The sequence below is a fragment of the Cupressus sempervirens genome, chromosome 1, assembly GCF_028749045.1.
Source record: "Cupressus sempervirens isolate cs-2001-9-10 chromosome 1, ASM2874904v1, whole genome shotgun sequence".
Taxonomy (NCBI): Eukaryota; Viridiplantae; Streptophyta; class Pinopsida; order Cupressales; family Cupressaceae; genus Cupressus; species Cupressus sempervirens.
In genome coordinates, this window is record NC_143118.1 from 303,131,799 (window position 1) to 303,152,959 (window position 21,161).

A 21,161-nucleotide genomic window follows, 5' to 3' on the forward strand; every position below is an offset into this window, starting at 1 on the left:
TCCTTTGAAGCTCAAATACATCAACCAACTTTGTCTCCACTTTGCTTTGATGAAATTCGTATCATCTGATCACATCCACACAAATCCATGTGATATGACACGATATTACATCCAAGGAAAACATCTTTCCTTTAGACCCTATTGAAATAGCTAATTAGGTTGGCTTGTTAGGGCTTCCCCAATGTACAATTGATTATCCTTGAATTCAACTTATTAAATCCAACTTCAATAACCAAAACAATAAAACATAACAAGAGATAAACCATGCACAGTGACACAATGATTTGTTAACTAGGTAGACCCTTGATCAGAGGGGAAACCCTTGTGGGGATGAAACCTACAAGATAGTGTACTAATATAAATGTTCCTAATGAAAGGATGTAATTCTATTAAGAGCCAAATATGATGCAATCAGTACAACAATCCTTGTTAAAGGATATATCCCTATTAGGAGACGTAAAACCCTTGTTAGAAGGTTCAAACCCTGTTAAAAGCCGATAGGAAGACAAGTGAACACATTGTCCAAATTGCTTCGGGCAACAGTGAAGAGTAGATCTTTTGGATAACAAATCCAATATATTGAACTGACCAATTTGCAACTCAAATGCCAATATAGTTCCTTTGAAGCTCAAATACATCAACCAACTTTGTCTCCGCTTTGCTCTGATGAAATTCATATCCTCTGATCACATCCACACAAATCCATGTGATATGACATGATATTACATCCAAGGAAAACATCTTTGCTTTATACCCTATTGAAATAGCTAATTAGGTTGGCTTGTTAGGGCTTGCCCAATGTACAATTGATTACATAGGAGCACACAAAGGCATACATGCCTTCTTAAACATCATTACAAATATTACAATAAGGCTCCCACACGTTATAATACAATTAATACTTTATCTTATAAAGATCAACAGGTTTCACCAATATAATTACAGTCAGTAAAACACATCACATGTTTTACTTTACGACCTTTCCAGAACGATCTCTAAGATTTGCTAATACGGACATGTCTTCAACCACGATCCAAGCTTGCTTACCTTAATTCCACCTTGCTGATAAGATACCACTAATTTACCAGCAACTATTTGTGTCAATATTTCTTGCTCACCAGTCTGCTACTATTCTTCACCAAATAAATTGTAACTCATCCAATACTCAATAGGAACATAAGTGAACATAGATGTAGCATCTATACTCATCTGTGAACACAATCCTAAGCTCACATAGCTTAACTTGTTCTATGCCAACTTCACTAACATCATAATCCTCTGCGATGTAAAAAATCTGTTTGTCATGAACTCGAAAGATAATGTTGACATCAATGACAAAATCTATAATGAATACAACACATAACCAACATATCCAAGTGCCAACCTGACTTGTATTCCTAACAATCTATCCCTTTGGCATTGATGGCAACATATGATGAAAAACCATCTATTCAAAACAATTTTCAGAATTTCCTCAACATATATAATTTCCCTAACAATCTCCCATCTGAATACAATTTTCTGAATATCCTCAACATATAAAACTTATTCATGCTTTGATATAAATGTTTCTTTCTCCCTTTGACCTCAAAAGATTATTCTTTTAGGTTTTTCATTTGTTACTCTTCCCCTTTGACATCAATGACAGAGGTGCCAATATGCCAAATATCAAGTGCCAACCAGATTTGTGTTCCATCTTCTTTCAACACTTGTGTGCCACTTATTTGAAGAAAGTTTCAGCAAAGTCTTGTTTTTTTGCAATCATGATGTTCTTCATTTTCTGAATGATGGAGTTGATGCCATCATATAATCTCCCAAGCAAGGTTTATCCATGTCTTTATAATGAATCGTGGTTAAAATGGGCTCTAACTAAAGAGATACATTAACACCCGTCAAGAGTCATCTAGGATCATCCACTAAATATTTGTTGCCCTCATTGTGTTTCTCAGACCATTTTCAAAATTTTAACTATGCTAGAAAGTGCCTTTGGACTCAAAGTAACAAGAATCGGAATCGTATCAGAATCGGCAAGGCTGAATCGAATCGTGAATCGGCCATGAATCGGAATCGAATCAACCATGAATCAGCAAATTAAAAAAACCTGTGAAATTTAGTGAGTAACTTATTTCATAAACCCTTTATCGCTGATTCGATTCACCGATTCACAAAAAATCGTTTGGCTTGAATCGAATCGTTGAATTGTGTGAATCGTTGTGATTCTTGGAACTAAGCTTTAACAAGTCATTTTAAGACAATTCTATTAGAGGCAAAATGGGTCTCAATAACCTATTTTAAAAAAGAAGAAGTAAAAAAAAGTACATGTACATGTACATGCATACATCTACATACATGTACATATACATGTACATATACATACATCTACATACATGTACATATACATATACATATGCATATACATATACATATACATATGCATATACATATACATATCAAACCTTAAATGAATACATAATCAAATTGTGACTCAAGCAACTAAGCTCTAGATGTCTTCAACCTATGCATACAAATTTTTCCTTGAATGAGTTTAATTCCCAATCTTTTGTAGCATAAAATTTAGAGAGGGGGCTGCAAAAGATGTCCAAAAGATGTGTGAATTGTATTATTCAACCAGTAACGCATTAACTCTACAATTCTTTGCTTTGTCTATTATGACTTGAATGACTAATGAGAATTCCACCATTTCAATGGCCACAATGAGAATATCAGCAATAAATTTACCATCTTTTATTCACCCCTCATAATCCATGGCTTTAAAGAACATTGCCCTTTAGGAGACACTGCTATAACATTTATCAAGGGCCTATCTTTGGTTATCTTTCCATCAATTGGAAACAATGGACACCCCTATCTTGACACATGGATCTTAATGGGCTTCAATAAATCTTTTACAAACTTGACCTCTTTTCCCACTAAAGGTGCCATACACCACCTTATGTGTCCTTGGATCCATTTGGAGTCTCATTAATTTTAATCCCTATTTTTTGGCAATATGATGAGAGAACAAAGCCAACCCATTTGCGTAAATACATCTTGCTATGTGTCGATTGGCTCCATGTCAAGACTTAGTTTGGAACATAGTTTCTAAAGTTTTCTCTGATATTTGTTTTGTAGTGAATTGTTCACTTGCATGAGTTCTAAAGTTTTCTGTGATATTTGTTTTGTAGTGAATTGTTCACTTGCATGAGTGGCAAACAAATGAATGTTTCTGTACCATAACATAAGGATTAGACGGGGCTGTTGGGGGCTTAATTCCCTTTGATCTTTTTTATGTGTGATGGTTTGCTTTATGTTTTGCCATTTCATTCGCTTGCACTTCATAATGTATGCTATCATTTGCTTTGATTTGATGTACACCATTTATTTCAAGGCAAGGCTTGATGTCTTGTCCAGACATTTCACACAAATGAGCTTTCATCTACTGTCTATATGAACATGAATATCTAACATAACATCCTTTGACCAATTCAAATACAGCCCTCACGATCTACAACGAGTCGTATCATATCAATGCACTTTCATAGAGGAGAGCTTAGGTTTGTTTTGAATTTAGGTTGAGCTATGGAGTTCAAACCCTGTTAAAGGCTGATAGGAAGACAATTGAACTCACTGTCCAAATTGCTCCAGGCAACAATGAAGAGTAGATCTTCTGGATAACAAATCCAATGTACAGAACTGACCAATCTGCAACTCAAATGCCAATACAGTTCCTTTGAAGCTCAAATACACCAACCAGCTTTGTCTCTGCTCTGCTCCGATGAAATTCACATCCTCTGATCACATCCACACAAATCCATGTGATATGATATTATTTTACATCCAAGGAAAACATCTTTCCTTTATACCCTATTGAAATAGATAATTAGGTCGGCTTGTTAGGGCTTCCCCAATGTACGATTGATTACATAGGACCACACAAAGGCATACATGCCTTCTCAAGCATCATTACAAATATTACAATAAGGTTCCCACACGTTACAATACAATGAACGCTTTATCCAATAAAGATCAAGGGCATTTCACTTAAATGAGCTTTCATCTACTGTCTATATGAACTTGAATATCTAATATAACATCCTTTGACCAATTCAAATACAGCCCCCACCATGTAAAACCAGTTGTATCATATTGATGCACTTTAATAGAGGCGAACTTAGGTTTGTTTTGAATTTGGGTTGAGCTATGGAGTTGTAACTAGTAGCCATTGTGATTCCTATGACAATATTTTTTTCAAACAAGAAAATAAAACCTACCTTTTCTGATACATTTATAGAAGAATGAAAGAAAGTTAAATTCACAAAGCAAATAGTTTGTTTCATATTTGTTAAACAAAAATGAAAGGGACAAAAAAAACTTACCTCTTTGCAAAAACACTCTTCTATTGCTCTTGGCAGCCAGTAGACACTTCTAAGTATGTAGGAATGACAATGCAATTGTTCTAGAACCTTCAAATATCACTCTTCAGCTCCCTTCGTTGATTCAACAAGCAAAAAAATTGTATAGTGTATGGGAATGTTTTTTTTGGCAATAGTAATGAGATAAATAAATTGAACTAGTTTTGGTGTTTGATATGTACTAGGCACGACTTTAGGGTTTAAAATCTGTTTTCAACTTTTTGGGCATCTAGATCAAAATTAAAAAATTAAAAAATTAAAACAAGAAATAAAAGAGTGCATGTTACATACAGGTTTGTTTGATTTGCTTGGGTTTATATCATATGAACCTGACCCGACAATCATGGATTTTGTCCGTTTGCAGGTGGATCAGATCAGATCACAGATTCAGTTTGAACCGACCCCAGATCTGGCTGGTCTGCAGATTTGACTGGTCCAAGACTCCAAAGGCAAACCTAATCTATGATCTGGTCTGGTCTGCCTTCAGAACTGGTTCAAATTGGACTCAGATCTGGCTGATCTGTAGTTGGTTCCAACTTCTGGTAACTTAGAATATAAATAGTAAATATGGCTGCCACTATATTCCCATTCATTAATGGCCACCTATATTTGGTCAGCTGGTCTGGTGACAATGCTAGTAGTCCAGCTTGTAATTTAGTAGTGTAAGACTTCCTTTCACATTTACTTGAATAAGTCATTGAAATTTTTGAGTGGCTTTTTGGTCCATTTTGCAGTTTTCTTGATGAATATGTGGCTCATTTTTATCCAATTATAGCTGCTATAGACTACTGTAAAGAACAGGCAATCAATATGAGAGCTAACTTGATAACTAAATTTGCATTTGTTCTAAAATAAACTAGCCTGTCAGAAAATTCGTTTAGCTTGCCATGGTATGATCCTTGAGCAAATGGCTGCATATATTTATGTTATCATGATATTGGACTCAAAAGTGATGCCAATGCATATAATTATTTGATCTGAAATCAGGATAAGCATATTTGAAGTGCTTTGTCCTAAAGCAAGTGGAGTAGTTGGTATTAGAGTGTTGATGGACCTTCCTTTACAATTATGATGATAAGATAAGGGTGCTCGAGTGTAGGGCTATGTGGGACGCATATAGGCAGCACCCTATGTTCATCAAAAGTTGGGTGTGTGGGTGCAATTGTATGGGGTATGCTTGGTGTGAAGTTGATCCTCTGAAGCATGGGTACATTGTCAATATCAAATCTGAATCACTGCAAAAAATAAAAAAAATCAGGTTACATATTCTATTAATTAATGCATTGATGTATGTAATTTGCTCTGCATGAATCAACACACTTTAAAGCCCTCTGAGGACTGCACTTTCAAATCTTTTAATCTTAAGAATATTAGTTGAAAATGCACTGCACATGTAGTGATTATCTGTACTGTATTGTAAACTTCACTATGCATGGAGCTTTTGAATTATAACAAAATATACGTGTTGACACTTCTTTTGAGATTCTCAGTTTTTTGTAATGCTAGAACTTATAAATCAGTTGTTATATTCTAAAGATTAATGTTGATGTATATAATCAATTTGTTCTCTGTGCATCACTTTAAAATCAATATATCTCAATAATTTCTGTTGAAAATGCACTGCACACGTAATGGTCATCTGTAATGTACAGTGAATAGTACTATGTATGTAGCTTCTAGGATTTTAAAACAAAATATGCATTTTGACATTTCTTTTGACCCCAGTTTTTCTAAATATTTTTAAATGAAGACAAATTTGATCTGGTTTAAACAACACCTCATCTGAAATGCAGATTTGGATATGTTTTGCATCTTTGACCAACATTCTGGGTGCATGTGCATCTACATATAACCAAAATTTGGTTGCGTACGTGCACTCGGACAATCTCTGGTAGTGCCGTTGCAATCATTATATACAATTGTTAAGATACTAACTGCTCTTCTCAAGCATGATACATTATGCGTCTGTTGGTAGCTATTTTCCTTCTAGGTTAATTGACAGGAAAATTGGAGGAAAAAAGTGGAGTAAAATCACAGGGAGGAAGAATATCAAAAATTTGTACAAGAACACTAGAAAAATCTAACATCAGCTAATGAAGATTCGAATTAAATTTTCTTAGAAATAGAATAGGTACGTATCTGGCATGGGTTCAAGTAACTTGATTTTTTGGAAATGCTAGGATATGTTTTTGGTGCTGTATCTGTTCTGTGCTTGTACCAGGTATGGAGGTATATGTACCAGACAGAAGGGGGTGCCATATCTGGCAATCTTGCAGACAATTGTTGAGACACTAACTGCTTTCTTCAAGCAATTAGGCGACTAATGGTTGCTTGAGTCAAAAAAACTGAAAGTATAGGATCAAAAGAGGTGGAAGATTTGAAAAATCAAGATAAGGAGGAAAAGAGATGATGTGAAACTTAGAGATGAAATTTCCTCAGAAAAAGCTGGGAAAGGATGAAAAGAAGCAGCAGAATGTGGATTAAACAGTAAAAAAAATGAGAAAAGTAATGTAGGGGAGAAGGTTAGAAAGCAGAAAGAACCAAATACTAATGCGGGTTAGAACTGTATTGTTAGAACTATATTGGAGAATCAGAATTACCAAAGAACGAAGACAATCTGTAGTTGAAAGGTCTAAAACAGAAATAGCTACCTATGAAAATGCACTCTTTTGTTGGAACTTTGGCAGTAATAAAGGACTTATAGCAGAGCAATACATGAATTTTTGTTTTGCCATTCTCTTTTTTCAAAACTGGGCAACCATTTTGGAATAGGGCTTATGTTCTGTTCCTAAAGGTCTCTGATAAGCTTTAAAAGATTGAGCTAGTGGTGAATTAGATTGCGCAGAATGTTCTTAAAGAATATTGATTTATTAATAGATTATGTATCTTTCTGCGACGAAGGGTCATCATTTAAGGAGGTAATGAGTACCTTATTGAGATTGGTCAGAGATTCAGAAGCCATTTAAGAAACATTTATACATCAACTAGCAGATTGGAAACTAAAATACTGAATGCATAATAAATACGAGTCTGGCACGATTTCTGGATTACCATGTAATATTATTTGTAATCATCAACTTTATGGATCATACTCCATGATCTGCCATCAGGATGAGATAACCAGAGGGGAGAAAACAATGGGTCATGGAGTATATTATGAAATGTTGATGATAAAATATATTACAGTCAAATCTAGAAATATTGTCAACTGAAAAATACAGAGACCCCTTATTTAAGGAAATCTCTATCATTCTTGGGAGCGTGAAGACAGAAACTGTTAAATTTCAAGTGGCTGGAGAGAAGGTATTGGAATTATTAGGACAAGCATATTATTGGAGTAAAGACTTATGATCATCAGGTCAATAAGACAACCATTAAAAGGGTGTACCTGAATAAGACCATGTTGCAAACAAAAAAATCATGAAGGCACTAGTAAATCACTTAAAAACTGATTTAGTTTTAAAAAACTGTCTTAAATAATAGATTTAAAGAGCTTGGAGAATCAGTATATCCAAGGGTCAAGGATTTGACTAAGTACAATTTGTCAAGCAAGGAACACAATTGGAAGTGATTGGGATATTTTGACATGAAGACGCAACTGGCTCTGCCTTTTACATAAAAAGATTGAATTAACTCCTAAGCTGAGATCTTTAAGGAACTTCAGAATTAGGATAATATGAAGACAAAGATAGAGCATGACTATAATGTATCATAATATGTTATATTCTGCTTCTAGCTATTAAGGTACAGGGGATATTGAAGGATAACGTTGCACATTTTGAGATCTTGACTTCTTGGTGGGAAAAACTAAAAAGTAATAAGAACAAGGGTATCTATTTGGAACAATTTTAAGACCACTTTCGCTTTCAGTAGCAGAGATTTGGAGCCTGCCAACGAGCGCAATATTGAACTCCCAATCTGTGTACATGAGGAATGTTAATATTCTGTGTTTGGAGGAGGCAAGAATGATTAACCTTTGGGAATTTTAGATGTTGAATTATCCATTAAATATGGATACTGTCAATTTACATCTGTTTAAAAAACAAAGCAACACCATCATCTTAGATTAGTATCATGCTCGGACCAACATCAGAAGACTATAATTTCTTGGGTGCCATTGTAAACGAGTTGTGACCTGTGCAAGCCTATAAATATGAGGGCTGATTGGTAATATATGGTACTGATTCAATTGAGGAGGCAAGACTAGATGAACTCAGTATTGAAGTTAAGCTTTGTAGGAGTGTAGTCATGTTGCAGTCCCATTTTTATGGTTTGCTTGTGATTTTGTGATATGCTATACCAAATTATTTATAAAGTAGTGGAATATATGATGGAAGAGTTGACCAACATAATGTTATAACCCTGGAATAACAAGTAATATAAATATATTCAATTAATTGAAAATAACTATGGAAATATTAACAGTTATGTCAAGTTAGTTCAGGGGAATTGACATATTTTTTTTGAGACCAAACTCATTAGTTGGAATGAGAGTTGTCTTCCGTTGAGAGTTGAGCAGCACTGTGATAGAACTCAGGTTTAGTAACGATAACCTTTAATCTTTTTGGTCTTCTTATAGTGTCATTTGATGGTCTTGTCAAATTTTCATCCCATCTTGAAGTGCTTTGATCTTTGTCCTTGGCTATATTAAGACTATTGAGATTAGTCACCTCTTAAGATATTAGCTGTGTCTTTGTGAGAGATATTTATAAACAATATGTCGATGCCCATCTGTTAAGCTAATAATTGGTACTTGGGGTCAGTTTGGTTTTGAAATCAACTGTCAACATCAGAAAGGCACTCACGGATGATTGATTTCAGTCTAACAATAACATTCTGTGAAAACCCACGTAATCCTTATGAAAGCTAATTACTATTCACAAGAAACTGAGAATTCTTTCAAATTTTATTTTATTTGCTTCCTTACTGAACTTTATTTCCCACGTCTTTTGTTGTCCCAAAATGTTTTAAATCTGTTTAGCAACAGGCGAGCAATGATCTTCTGATACCTTTATAAATGTATGATTGGGTGCAACGTACAGGTAATTCTTATAAAAAAATTAGATCCCTTAAACAATATACCATCTGCTCTCTTGAATCCTTTCTGGTTCTTGCTGAATGCTATTTACAGGCTTGCCTTCCTTCTATTAGAAATGATTAAGGTAGATGCTTCTATTACCATGCTTTTGCCTTGGTTTTCTAGCTTCCTTTTGTTTTTGTTGGGCATTTATCTGAATCTTACAAACTATCCATATGTTTATGTTTTATATTCATGTATTCATTAAATTTGTATATTTTTGCATCGTCTCTCAACATTTTTATTGAATTTTCGGTTTGATTGTTCTCCTTTGGACTTTTGATAAAAAACTGGGTTTCCCCTTCTCCCCTTTTTGTGCCTTTGGTCGTCTTGTTTCCGTACACAAAAACACCTCACCCATTTATCTTGCTCTTCTGCTACCATTTTTCAGATTTTCTCCTCTCTTATCTTTCTATATTCATGATGATGGATCGCGGAGTTTGATCAGAAATGTTGAAGATAAAACTTACACTGTCAAAACCAGGAACTTTTCACAGCACTGTGTACATTTTTTTTTTGATATTTCTGACATCATTAAAATAAAAAGTACTTAATTGGTATTTGTCTGGGTTGTTGCTATAATAGTTTTCCTTTTCTTGGGCTTGTTAAATGATTTATGATAATTTGTTGTACTCTTTCTGCTATTTGATGGATTTCTATAGATCAATTGTTGTATGTTAGTGTTGATTTAATGAAATTTTGTCAATCCATCGAGCATTTCTACCGGGAATAAGAATTTCTATTTAGAATCAAATCACACGTGCATAAAGGCAATAAGTTATAATAGAGAAACAACTACAAACAGGCCTCTAGGCCTTAGAAATATTATATGTTGGGAAGCTACATTGCACATAACACCTCCTACTCATCATTTCTCCCTTGAAAATTTCTGGTCTGAAACATATTCCTGTCCTCGAGAGAATTGTTTCCAAAATGTTGGAAATGGCTGGCTGTTATTGAAAATGGCTTAGAAATGACACTTTTATTTCTGGACCACAATGAAATACCACCACATTGCCCATTTTATATGCATGCTGATTTCATTAATTTGCAATATGCTCTTGTCAAATAGCCAACAGACTAATTGATGCAAGAGGAAAAATCTTCTCCAACTGCAACTCAAGAACTCAAATATCAATACCAATGCTGATACTCTCTGCTTCAATTTAGCAATAGATTGCAGCAAAGAAACATAAAATCAAATTCAGAAACACACAATTCACATTTTGGGCCTGGCTTCTCGCTATACATAGCCTTTATTTTTTTTATCTCTCTGCTATTATTCTTTGGATTCTAACCTCGAACCATTTCTTCACCAAGCCTTATTGGCTCATCACTGCTCAATGCCTCTCCTCTCTACGTGCGACAGCCTTCCTTCTATGGCTGTGCGCCTTCTGCTCTTTTTGGTGGTCGCTTTTATTCTCTTTGCCAACCAATGCTAGGTAACGACATCTTCCTACTTCTTGGGCGCCGTTTCATTTCTTTCCACCTATCGACGACAGTTTCTACTGTCTCTTCTAATTCCTTGTTTGGCAGTTTTGGTGGAAGGATATGGTTTTGTCCTCTCCACTATTGGAAATTTGTTCAGCGCTCCCCTCAGGATTTGTGACAAGGTCTTAACCGCCTCTTATGTACTATAAGTTGAGTTTGTTTTGGGCATTGACAAATCGGTCTTTTGGTGCAACGACAACCCCACTGTAACAAGTGGTATCAGAGCTTGGTCACAGGTTCGAATCCTCAGACCCTAGGGTAACGCTGAGGGGGAGATTGTTGGAAATTTGTTCAACGCTCCCCTTGGGATTTGTGACAAGGGCTTAACCACCTCCTGTGTATTAAAAGTTGAGTGGTTGTATCGGGCATTGATAGATCAATCTTTTGGTGCAATGGCAACCCCACTCTAACATCCACCACATCATTTACTCCTGCAAGACAATAATTTTTTCCCATTCTCGTCTTCTCATCCTTATGATAACTTTTTGTTTTCATCGTAGCTTGGCATTTTGTCTTCCTTCGCTAAACATTTCTTCTTCTTGCATGTTTTCGAAATTTATTTGAATTAAAATTTAAATGATTTGTTTGGCTCCTTTGCCGCTTCACCTCAGTGTTTCCTGTCAATTAATTGACTCTTGTGTTCTGCTCTGACTTCCGGGTTGCCTTTTTCCTTGTTTTTATTCTCCAACTCCCACATTGTCACTTGTTAAGGAAAAGTTTGGAAGTTGCCAATTCTTTAACAAGGTCATTTTTGCCGGAGGCAGTGGCATCATTTTATCATTCTTTGAGCAAATTTGGCCAGCTTCTATGATAGCTGCCTTTTTCTATTCTTGCATGTACAAAATACTGAAGGTAATACACAGATTTTTGATGTTAATTTCTGGGAGATCTTTAAGGTACCACTTTCTGTTAGCACCATGTGTGGTGTGGAAATTGTTGATCAGAACTGTCATTGAGTATCTGGAGTATTTATTGTCATATGAATTCCTGCAGTGTCTTCAGCACTCTTGGATCCAGAGTTGAGAATCTGGTAAACTTTTGCAAACAACCAGAGACATACCAACGAAATCCTAGACAGCCCTAGATTGAGGCAAAGTAATTGAAAATATTTTCGGTTGATGCCGGTTGGTAATTCAGTCGCAATGCTCTTGCATCAGACACGCTTGGCAGGAAATTTGTGAGTTAGACTCATAAAATGGGGTTTAGTAATAAGACTACTCTTCTAGGTTGTGAACAACATACAACAAGCCCCATTATTGCTTTTGGGACATCATAAGTCTTCTTCCTTTTCCTCTTCCAACACTCAGCTGGGACACTGGCAGACCTCCTCCACCAAGTGTGCCCTCTTCTCCTCTTCTCTTTCCTGTGCTCATGTCCTTCACAGTCTGACCTCCACCAATGGCTCTCTCTTCTCCTCTTCCTTCTCATGGACTCTTGTTCATTATAGACTTTCTCCTCTGCCAAAAGTTCTATCTGCTTCTTCTCCAAATATTCTCTACTCTTTTCTCCTTTGTGGAGTCTTGTCCACTTCAAACTGACTACCTCCACAGATATCCTACAACATCCTCTACACACAAACACTCAACACCCATATGCAGATCTGCAAGTGCATCTTCTCTTAATTTCAACCTGGCGAACTAGGGCAAACTAGGGAAAACTGTACTCCGCATTTTCAGATTTTACATCATGCTCTTTCGCCACTTCAACATCAACTTCATGCTCATCTTCATCATCTGCAGTCTTTTCACATTTCAAATTGCAGCATTCTTATCATCTTTATCCACTACTGCAACTTTCTCCACTGTTGTACTAAACAATTCTTCAACTCTCTCAATCTCTTCTCTAAGCAGCGCACAATCATCTGTCAGTCCTTGATCAAATACCGGGCACTCATTAACCTCTTCCCTTCATTCTACCTCTTCTTCCATGACCTTAACTTGTGAGGTAATTTCTTCTTCATCACTTTCATTCTGACATCTTTCTTCTTCTGACTGTAACTGTCTTCTCTCAATGGGCCTCTCTACATCCCATGGCTTTCTTTTCTAATATCCCTCCAAAAATGAAATCAACACAGGGCTCAAAACCTACCTTCTTCTCTTCTTCTGAGTTATTGTTTCATCTTTTGCAATTTTTTCCACACATGCACTTGCTTCTTCATGGCTTCAAGTGCTCAACTGTTCAGGATTTTGCACATCTGCAACAATCCTTTGACCCTTCCACAACCGCTTCACACTCTGAAGGGCAAACTGCTTTATAGTTGGCAATCTGTTCACACAGCTTTACAGTTCACGTGCAGGTACTGACAGATGCAACCTCATGTTCGGTGCACTGCGTATGTGCAACTCCACTCTTCACCCTTAGGTACTAGTGTAGAGTCTAGACATCTAATGTTTGGCAATCTGCCCACCTGCAAGAATCCTTCGAGCCTTTTGCAACCGCTTCACACTCTCAAGTGCAAACAGCCTTACAGTTGGCAATCAGTTCTCACAACCTCACTCTTCACGTGCAGGTCATGATAGAAGCAGCCTCATGTTTGGTGCTCTGCTTATGTGCAACTCCAGTCTTCACCCTTAGATCCTAGAGCAGACCATCTCAGGTTTGGCAATCTGCCCACCAGTGGCTCTGATACCATTTGATGCAAGAGGAAAAACCTCCTCCAACTGCAACTTAAGAACTCAAATACAAAATCTAATGCAGATACTCTCTGCATCAATTTGGCAATAGATTGCAGCAAAGAAAGATACAATCAAATTTGCAAACAGACAATTCACAAATTGGGCCATCTATTGGCCTCTCTCTACACATAACCTTTACATTCCATCTCTCTGTTATTTCTCTTCTGGTTTTAACCTCTTCAACCATTTATCCACCAAGCCTGCCTTATTGGCTCATCACTGTTCTATGCCTTTCCTCTCTACATGCAGCAAGCTTACTCTTGTGGCTGCCCACCTTCTTCTCTTTCTCAATCTCTTTATTCACCAACCAACACCGGGTAATGACATCCTGCTACTACCTTTTCAACTCCTTCCACCTACCGATGACAGTTTCTAATGCCTTTCCAAACTCTTTGTTTGGCAGCTTCAGTGGAAGGATATGGTTTGGTCCTCTCCACCACATCATTTACTTCTGCAAGACATAATCTTTACCATATGTCTTCCCATACGATGTCTTGTTATTTTCATCTTTGCTTGGCATTTTGTCCTTCCTAACCATATGTTTATTCTTCTTGCACATTTTGGAAATTCATATAAAATGAAATTGAAATGATCTGTTTGCTCCTTTATGCTTCTTCACAGGTGCGACTTCTTGTCAATTTCTTGACTCTTGTGTGCTGTCCTAACTTCCTAGCTGCTGCCGTTTTCTTTTCTTTTTATTCTCCCAACTCCCATGCGGCCACTTGTGAAGAAAAAGTTTGTAAGTGGCTAAGCCTTTAACAATGTTGTTTTTGTCGGAGGCAGTGTCATCATTTAATCATTCTTTAAGTTATGCCAGCTTCTACGATAACTGCCCTTATTAATTCCTGTATGTACAAAATACTGAAGGCGATGCACAAAGGCTTTTGATGTTGCTTGCAGAGAGATCTTCGTGGTACTGATTTCCATTAGCACCATTTGGTGTATGGAAGCTATTGACTAGAACTGTCAGAGTATCTGGAGTATTTCCTGTCATATGAATTCCTGTCTGTTTTTTTTGGTCTCATGCTCTCAAGAGCCGTCTTCAGAACTCTCAGATCCAGAGCTGACAATATGGTGAACTTTTGCAAACAACTGGAGAGATACCAAATCAAGCCAAGAAAAACCTAAGTTGAAGCAAACTAATGGAACATACTTTTTGGTTGACGCCTGCCAACTCACCTGGGATGCTCCTGCATGAATAATTCTTGCATTTGCTTTCTTCTGCGTAGCCTTTTTAGTGTTCAGTGTTTATACATTTAAACTTGCTCAGAATCAACTAAAAAAATCACTTATACGGTTACCAAACCAACTTCAAGCAAATTTTTTAGTAAACCAACTTCAAGCAAATTTTTTAGTAAGGGTCGAAAGGTCAGATAAAAACCAAGCCCATGGTCTCAAAGATTGTGAAATTTTTAAACCTTTGTCAAGAATTTACTGCTCCATATACTGAGGTTGAGTGTACCTGAAACAGCAAATAACTGATGGTTCTGTTGTGTTTAAGAGTGACCAAAGGTGAACATCAGAAGCTAAGTGCCAGTGAAGCTCCATTCTGCAAAAAATGAGCTGTGTTCCACAAGTTATATTAACTCCATACCGACCATTGGATATACAAATATATGATAGTTTTGGAAGTTATTGCGAGCTACCAATTCTCTGCATTCTTGCACAGGGTACAAAGGTTGCCATTTCTGTATATTTTCTGTAATTCAATTATATTAAAATAGTAATTGCGAGCTACCAATTCTCTGCCATTGCCATTACTAGTTTTATATTGAATTTATGTAAAAATAGTAAATATTTATCTTTTTTAGATCTATTTTATTTTACTTTATTTTTAAATGAAAGAATGTAGATTATAATATGGTAAGGGTAATTCAAATTAAAAAGAACAATTGGTATTATTTTGAAAGTCAATTCGAATAAATTATATCCAATCACATTTAAATAATCAATTTTAATTTATATAGAAAAATACTTTGTATCAAATTTAAATTATTTTTTAATTTTAAAAATTCCGTATTAATTATCATAATTTAATACTTATATATTTACAAATTAGTCAATGCTTACACATTTTAAAAATCTGTGTAACAATGCACCAATTCCTAGAAAGATTTAGTATTTATACTTAGAAGTGTTTTGATATGATACACAGTTCTTTTCATGAAATTATAAGTCTTTATTAAGTCATGATATATGACTAATTGTGAATGAAAAATTACTCATTTATTTTGGTTCCAAATCCATCTTCGTCGGTTTGTATCTTCATATGATTGCTTTGTGGAAAATATAAGCTAAGATTTGACAAACTACGTAGTGTGAAATCGCACAATTGAACTTGAAGATGGTGTCATTTAAAATAATCAAACATGTATCTTTATAATATGGTTGAAATGCTACCATGACAAAACATATCACCATTTAGAAAATTTATACTGGTATTCAATATGGTGCTTAAAGAATCAATAAAACCTCTTCTAGAACAATTGTAAAAAAGATGTTAAGAGTATCAAAGGTGGAGAACAAAAAATTATGCATTAACAAAAATGCAGGAGTACAAGTGAAGAAAAGTGTAGGAAAAAAAATACAACTAAAATAAATTTACTGGCATGAAAGTAACGATTGGTTTCAATTTGCATGCAAACACTTGTATCAATTATGGTACACTCATATAATGATATTGTTTGTAAAAGTGCTTTGACAAGACTCTTTTTGTAAAATATTTGTAAGAGGTTGTTCAATCTAGAAATGGAGTCACACATCATAGATGCATACCATTTAGTATTCAAGATACAAACTAATTTCTTAACAAAGAAATATCTTGATAAAGTTCAGTAAAGTGAAAACTTAGTCCAATGCAAATGATTGTATGTCTTGTAGATAAAAATAAACACAATAATGATTGGAGTTGTAGATATATAATTATAAGTTGTTTTGAATATTTATAGACATTTTTGATGGACACATCAATCATAAAGAGAAACTCTAAGGATGATTCCCAATATGTACCCCTTTTGATGTGCAATCTTTTTTGGTACCACCACATTTAAGAAAAACCAAATAAATTTGACCTCTTGAATATTGTCATATAATTTATTTCCGCTATTGAAATTTTTTGTGCTTAAATAAAATTTGTTTAGTGTTAGGGTATAATTTGATTAGGATTTGATAGAGATTCAAATTCAAATTTGTAATGATGGATTAAGTAGGGCTAGTGTTGCTTCTATGAGTAGGTTGAAAGAACTTAGTTATGATCATAAAGGATATATTATGTCTAGAGATGGGGATAAATTATAGTTAAGGTTAGAGTAGGAATAAAGTCAATTAAGCCAATGTGTAAGTTTACTTTTTGACTTTTGTTCAGGTTTAATAAAACTTAAAATCTTAAATTCAAAATAAGACCAAATATTGGTTTTGATTTGAGATAAGGTTCAAATTGTGTTTAAGTGTCGAGGTTCAATTAAGATTAACACTTATTTTTAAAATTATTACAATTGGTGTTCAAGAATAAGTTAAAGGTTGCCTTCAATTTTGATCATAGTATGAGTTTAAATGTTGTAGTTTGATAAAAAAATATTATTAGATGCTAATGGTTAATATCATAGATCATATTAGTCTACTAGTGATACTTTTTTACTAAATTAGAATATATGGCAAATGTTTTATTTACATTTGGGGATAAATTATAGCTACAGTACCAATATATTTATATTTGTAGTAGGTAATTATTTTATTTTAATATTTATAAAATATGAATTTTCTTCTTATTTTAAAAAAAAATGCTAATTAAACTCTATATAGGGCCTTATTAAAATATTAGGACATAGTTAATTGTTCAATAATCATGTTGACTTTTTCAAATTTATGGTAAGTTGATACTTAGATGGAGAGAGGAGAAATATGGATAAATAGAGATAGATTATGCAAAATAGATATACACTTAAAAGGTCTCCAATAGTGTAGATAAAGGAGAAATAAAGGAAATTGGATACATATAGAGAAAGGTAAAATGTAAAGAGAGGGATAAGATAAGATAGCGAGAGGTGGGGAGAAAGAACTACCTTTGTGAGTAAGCAAGATATAAAGGTAGGGATAATGAGATAGATAGAGAATGTGAACAAGTTAGAGAGATATACACATATAGAAATAGACAGGAATAGAGATCTGTGATAATCTGATATATGTTTTACTATCGGCGTACCTCTTGCAACCTTTAAAGGTGCAAGTGCTAGTATATATCATTATTAATATATAAAGTGACTCCAAAAATATGAATATTATTGGAAGGAAAAAAAAAAAAACTTAATTTGTACATATTTAAATTAGTGCACTTGAACATATCATCCTGGACTAAGGAAATTTCAATGGCTTTGGCTCTCATGATTATGAAGTAAACAATCTTATTTAGTAGAAGTGTAATAAAGCAACCACTGAATATGCATAATACATATAACATAAGTTTTCAACAAATGAAACAAAATGATCATTCAATAAATCTTGGTCAAGGCAATTTTTAGGGTATTTTGTACCAGTAGTTGGACACATCTTTGTATGACCTCAAAGCTCTTTATAAGTTTCATTTAAATGCTTAATCAACTAAAATGTAATAAAGTAACCGCTAAACTTGTAGAGCATATGTAAATGCTTATATAGCTCTTTAAGGAGCTAAAATGAAATAAAACAATCACTGAACTTGTAGAAAACATGTAACAAAAGAATTGTTCTCTACACACAACAAAGCAAAGCAAACAGTTAACAAGTATTGGTCAAGATAATTTCAAGTGTATTTTGTACCATGAGTTGTACAAATCTTATGTGGGTGATTTCCAAGACCATTATGAGTTTCCTTTTCTAAGGGGTGGTTTACAAACCATGACACCCTTTCACAAAAGATGACCTTCTATAATTTTATGTTAACAGTAAAAAGTTTTTACAAATATTTTTTTATTAATTCTCATTTTAATGAAAATATTATGATTTATCTCTTTTCTTAGTTTATGAAAAATTACTAATTTTTGTTTCTATTAAGGAAAAAGCTTAATAATATCTTATCTTGTTATTTAGTTGTGTTCCTAATAACATGTAATGTATTTGGACTATAATTTAGAAAATACATAGTCAAGAAATGAATACATTCAATATTTATATAGTATTGTCAACATTAAAACATTTCTTTTTTCATCTATACTTTTCTTAAAATTTATAGATCTCTTTTCCAAAAATTCTTTGTTACTTTCATTTAAATCACAAGCTACTTCAATAAGCTGCACTTATTAGTTCATCATCAAACATTTATTATGAAATAAGTAATGAATTTACAATTGAAAAGCCAATGCTATTACATATGTTCAATCTTGTATCTTTTAATTTTAATTGTTTTGCTTAATGTTATAACCCTTTCCTTTATTATCTTTTACATGGAACTTTAGCATAAAATTTTGACAAGTAATGTTATATGCTCTTGCACTTCCTCATCATTAGTTACTATATTTTGTATAAGCTCAAAATGCATTCCAAGATACTGGTCACATAATTTGTGCTACACAAATATTCTATTTCCTAATATTGAATATAATTGAATTAAAACAAATTTTACATTATCTAATAAAATCACTTTAACAAAGTGCAAGAAAGTTTTGAATCCAACATTATGTATTTAGAACAATTCTTTAGTGTTGTCATTGTATCATCCTAAAAAGTTAGTATCCATAATTGGAGGCTCCATGACCTACTATACCCCAATTTTGGTGATTTTGAGGTCCGAACATCTGTTGTGTGTTATGCCCCGCATACTTGTCCCTACTTTTGTGAGCAAAAGGTCCGGCCTCCTCTCTTTTTGCTTTTGGGTTACCTCATTTGAGGTCTCCTTTAGTCATTTTTGGATCTCAGTTCTCGAGTTCTAGCTTCCCTTGTTTCGGAAGTGGGTCCCTTTTGTGTTGGTAGCACAGAGATTTTTGTCACTTGCTCATGTGAGGGTAGGTTTGAAAGAATAAATCAAAGAATGTTGGATTTGGGATCTGCAAGTCTTAGTCTCTTCGTATTTCTCAACATGGTGGGAGGGAATTCTAGGGTTTCTTAGGAGGGCACGCGGCAAAACCTCACCTAAAAGGTAAATAGTAATTAACATGCCTTAAGGACAATAATCACTAGGTTTTTTAAGATGATAAAACAATTCATTTTACTTTTACCTTACAATTGATTGTGCTGTGTGAATTGATTCTAGGGTTCCTTAGGAGGGCACGTGGTGAAAACATCACCTAAAATATAAATAGTATTTAATACCCCTTAAGGATAATAATTATTGGACTTTTTAAGACAATAAAATAATTCATTTTCACTTTTACCTTATAATTGATTGTGCTCTGTGAATGACTTGACGGATTTCATGTTCCCTGGACGCTGCGATACCCTTAATTCTATTGATGTGTTTTCTTTTGTGAAGTGTGAGCATTTTGGGTAGTGTGAGCGTTTTGCGCTACAACTTGGCATTGGTGTTTGCCTCATTCAGGTCGGTTGTGTCTTTGTCTTCTCTTCGCTTTGTTGTGTCTTTGTCTTCTCTTCGCTCAATTTGTTTGGCGTGGTGGTTTCTGTGTTTTTGTCTTTCTTTTTGGGTGTCTAGTTTGCCATCCTGTCGAATCTTGGCTCCCTTTTCATCATGCTTTCATTTTGCAAAGAGATTGGTTGAGGAGTGGGGTGCCTATTTCACTCAGTACTAGAAATTCACATATATCTAGGTGGCACAATACAATGGATAACCATTCACGCTTCCCCAGGTTTACATTGAACAAGTGATTTTGTTTGAATTTCACAAACATGCGCTATAGTTCCACCAAGATTGTGTGGTAAAGAGGGTAACAAATATCTCTTTTCCTATCCGATGTGGTGAATACTCTTGTACCCTAGTCTAGGCCAGTGAGATCGAGAAGGAGTTGGTGGCCTATGCTTTTAGAATGTTTCACCTATAGAGGAAGGATTTTGATTACTCTGGTCAGGTTGGATGTTCAAATGAGGGTAACAAGCTCCACATGGCACATATGGAGGACTACTGGGCAAATCTCCCCACTGATTTTGATGTCTGAAAGAAGAGATACAGTCAGATGACTACTAAGCAGATGGATGTGTAGTTTTTCAAGGAATTTCAAAGACCACGGGGATCCATTGGAGAATTACAAATGATAATGAGTAGACCTTCCTCTCCCTCCCATGTATTGGGATGCAGATGAGCCTTGTCATTGGAGGAAAAAACCCAAGATGTGATTACTTTGAGTAGGCTTGCCCCAAAAGTGTCACTCTTCCTGAAGAGCGAAGGGAATTTCCATTCTCATCCTGTCAGCCACACAGCCAGGATAAAGGAAACAAAGGATTGGTGAGCCTCAGGTTTAGCCGGAGATGCAAGGGGTTCCCATAACCAAGATTATCAAGCGAGTAAAGAAGAAATTGGAGGATAATAGGAGGCTGGGGACAACTGTGTAGGCAGGTGTCCTTGAATTCCCATCCCTCTTATCA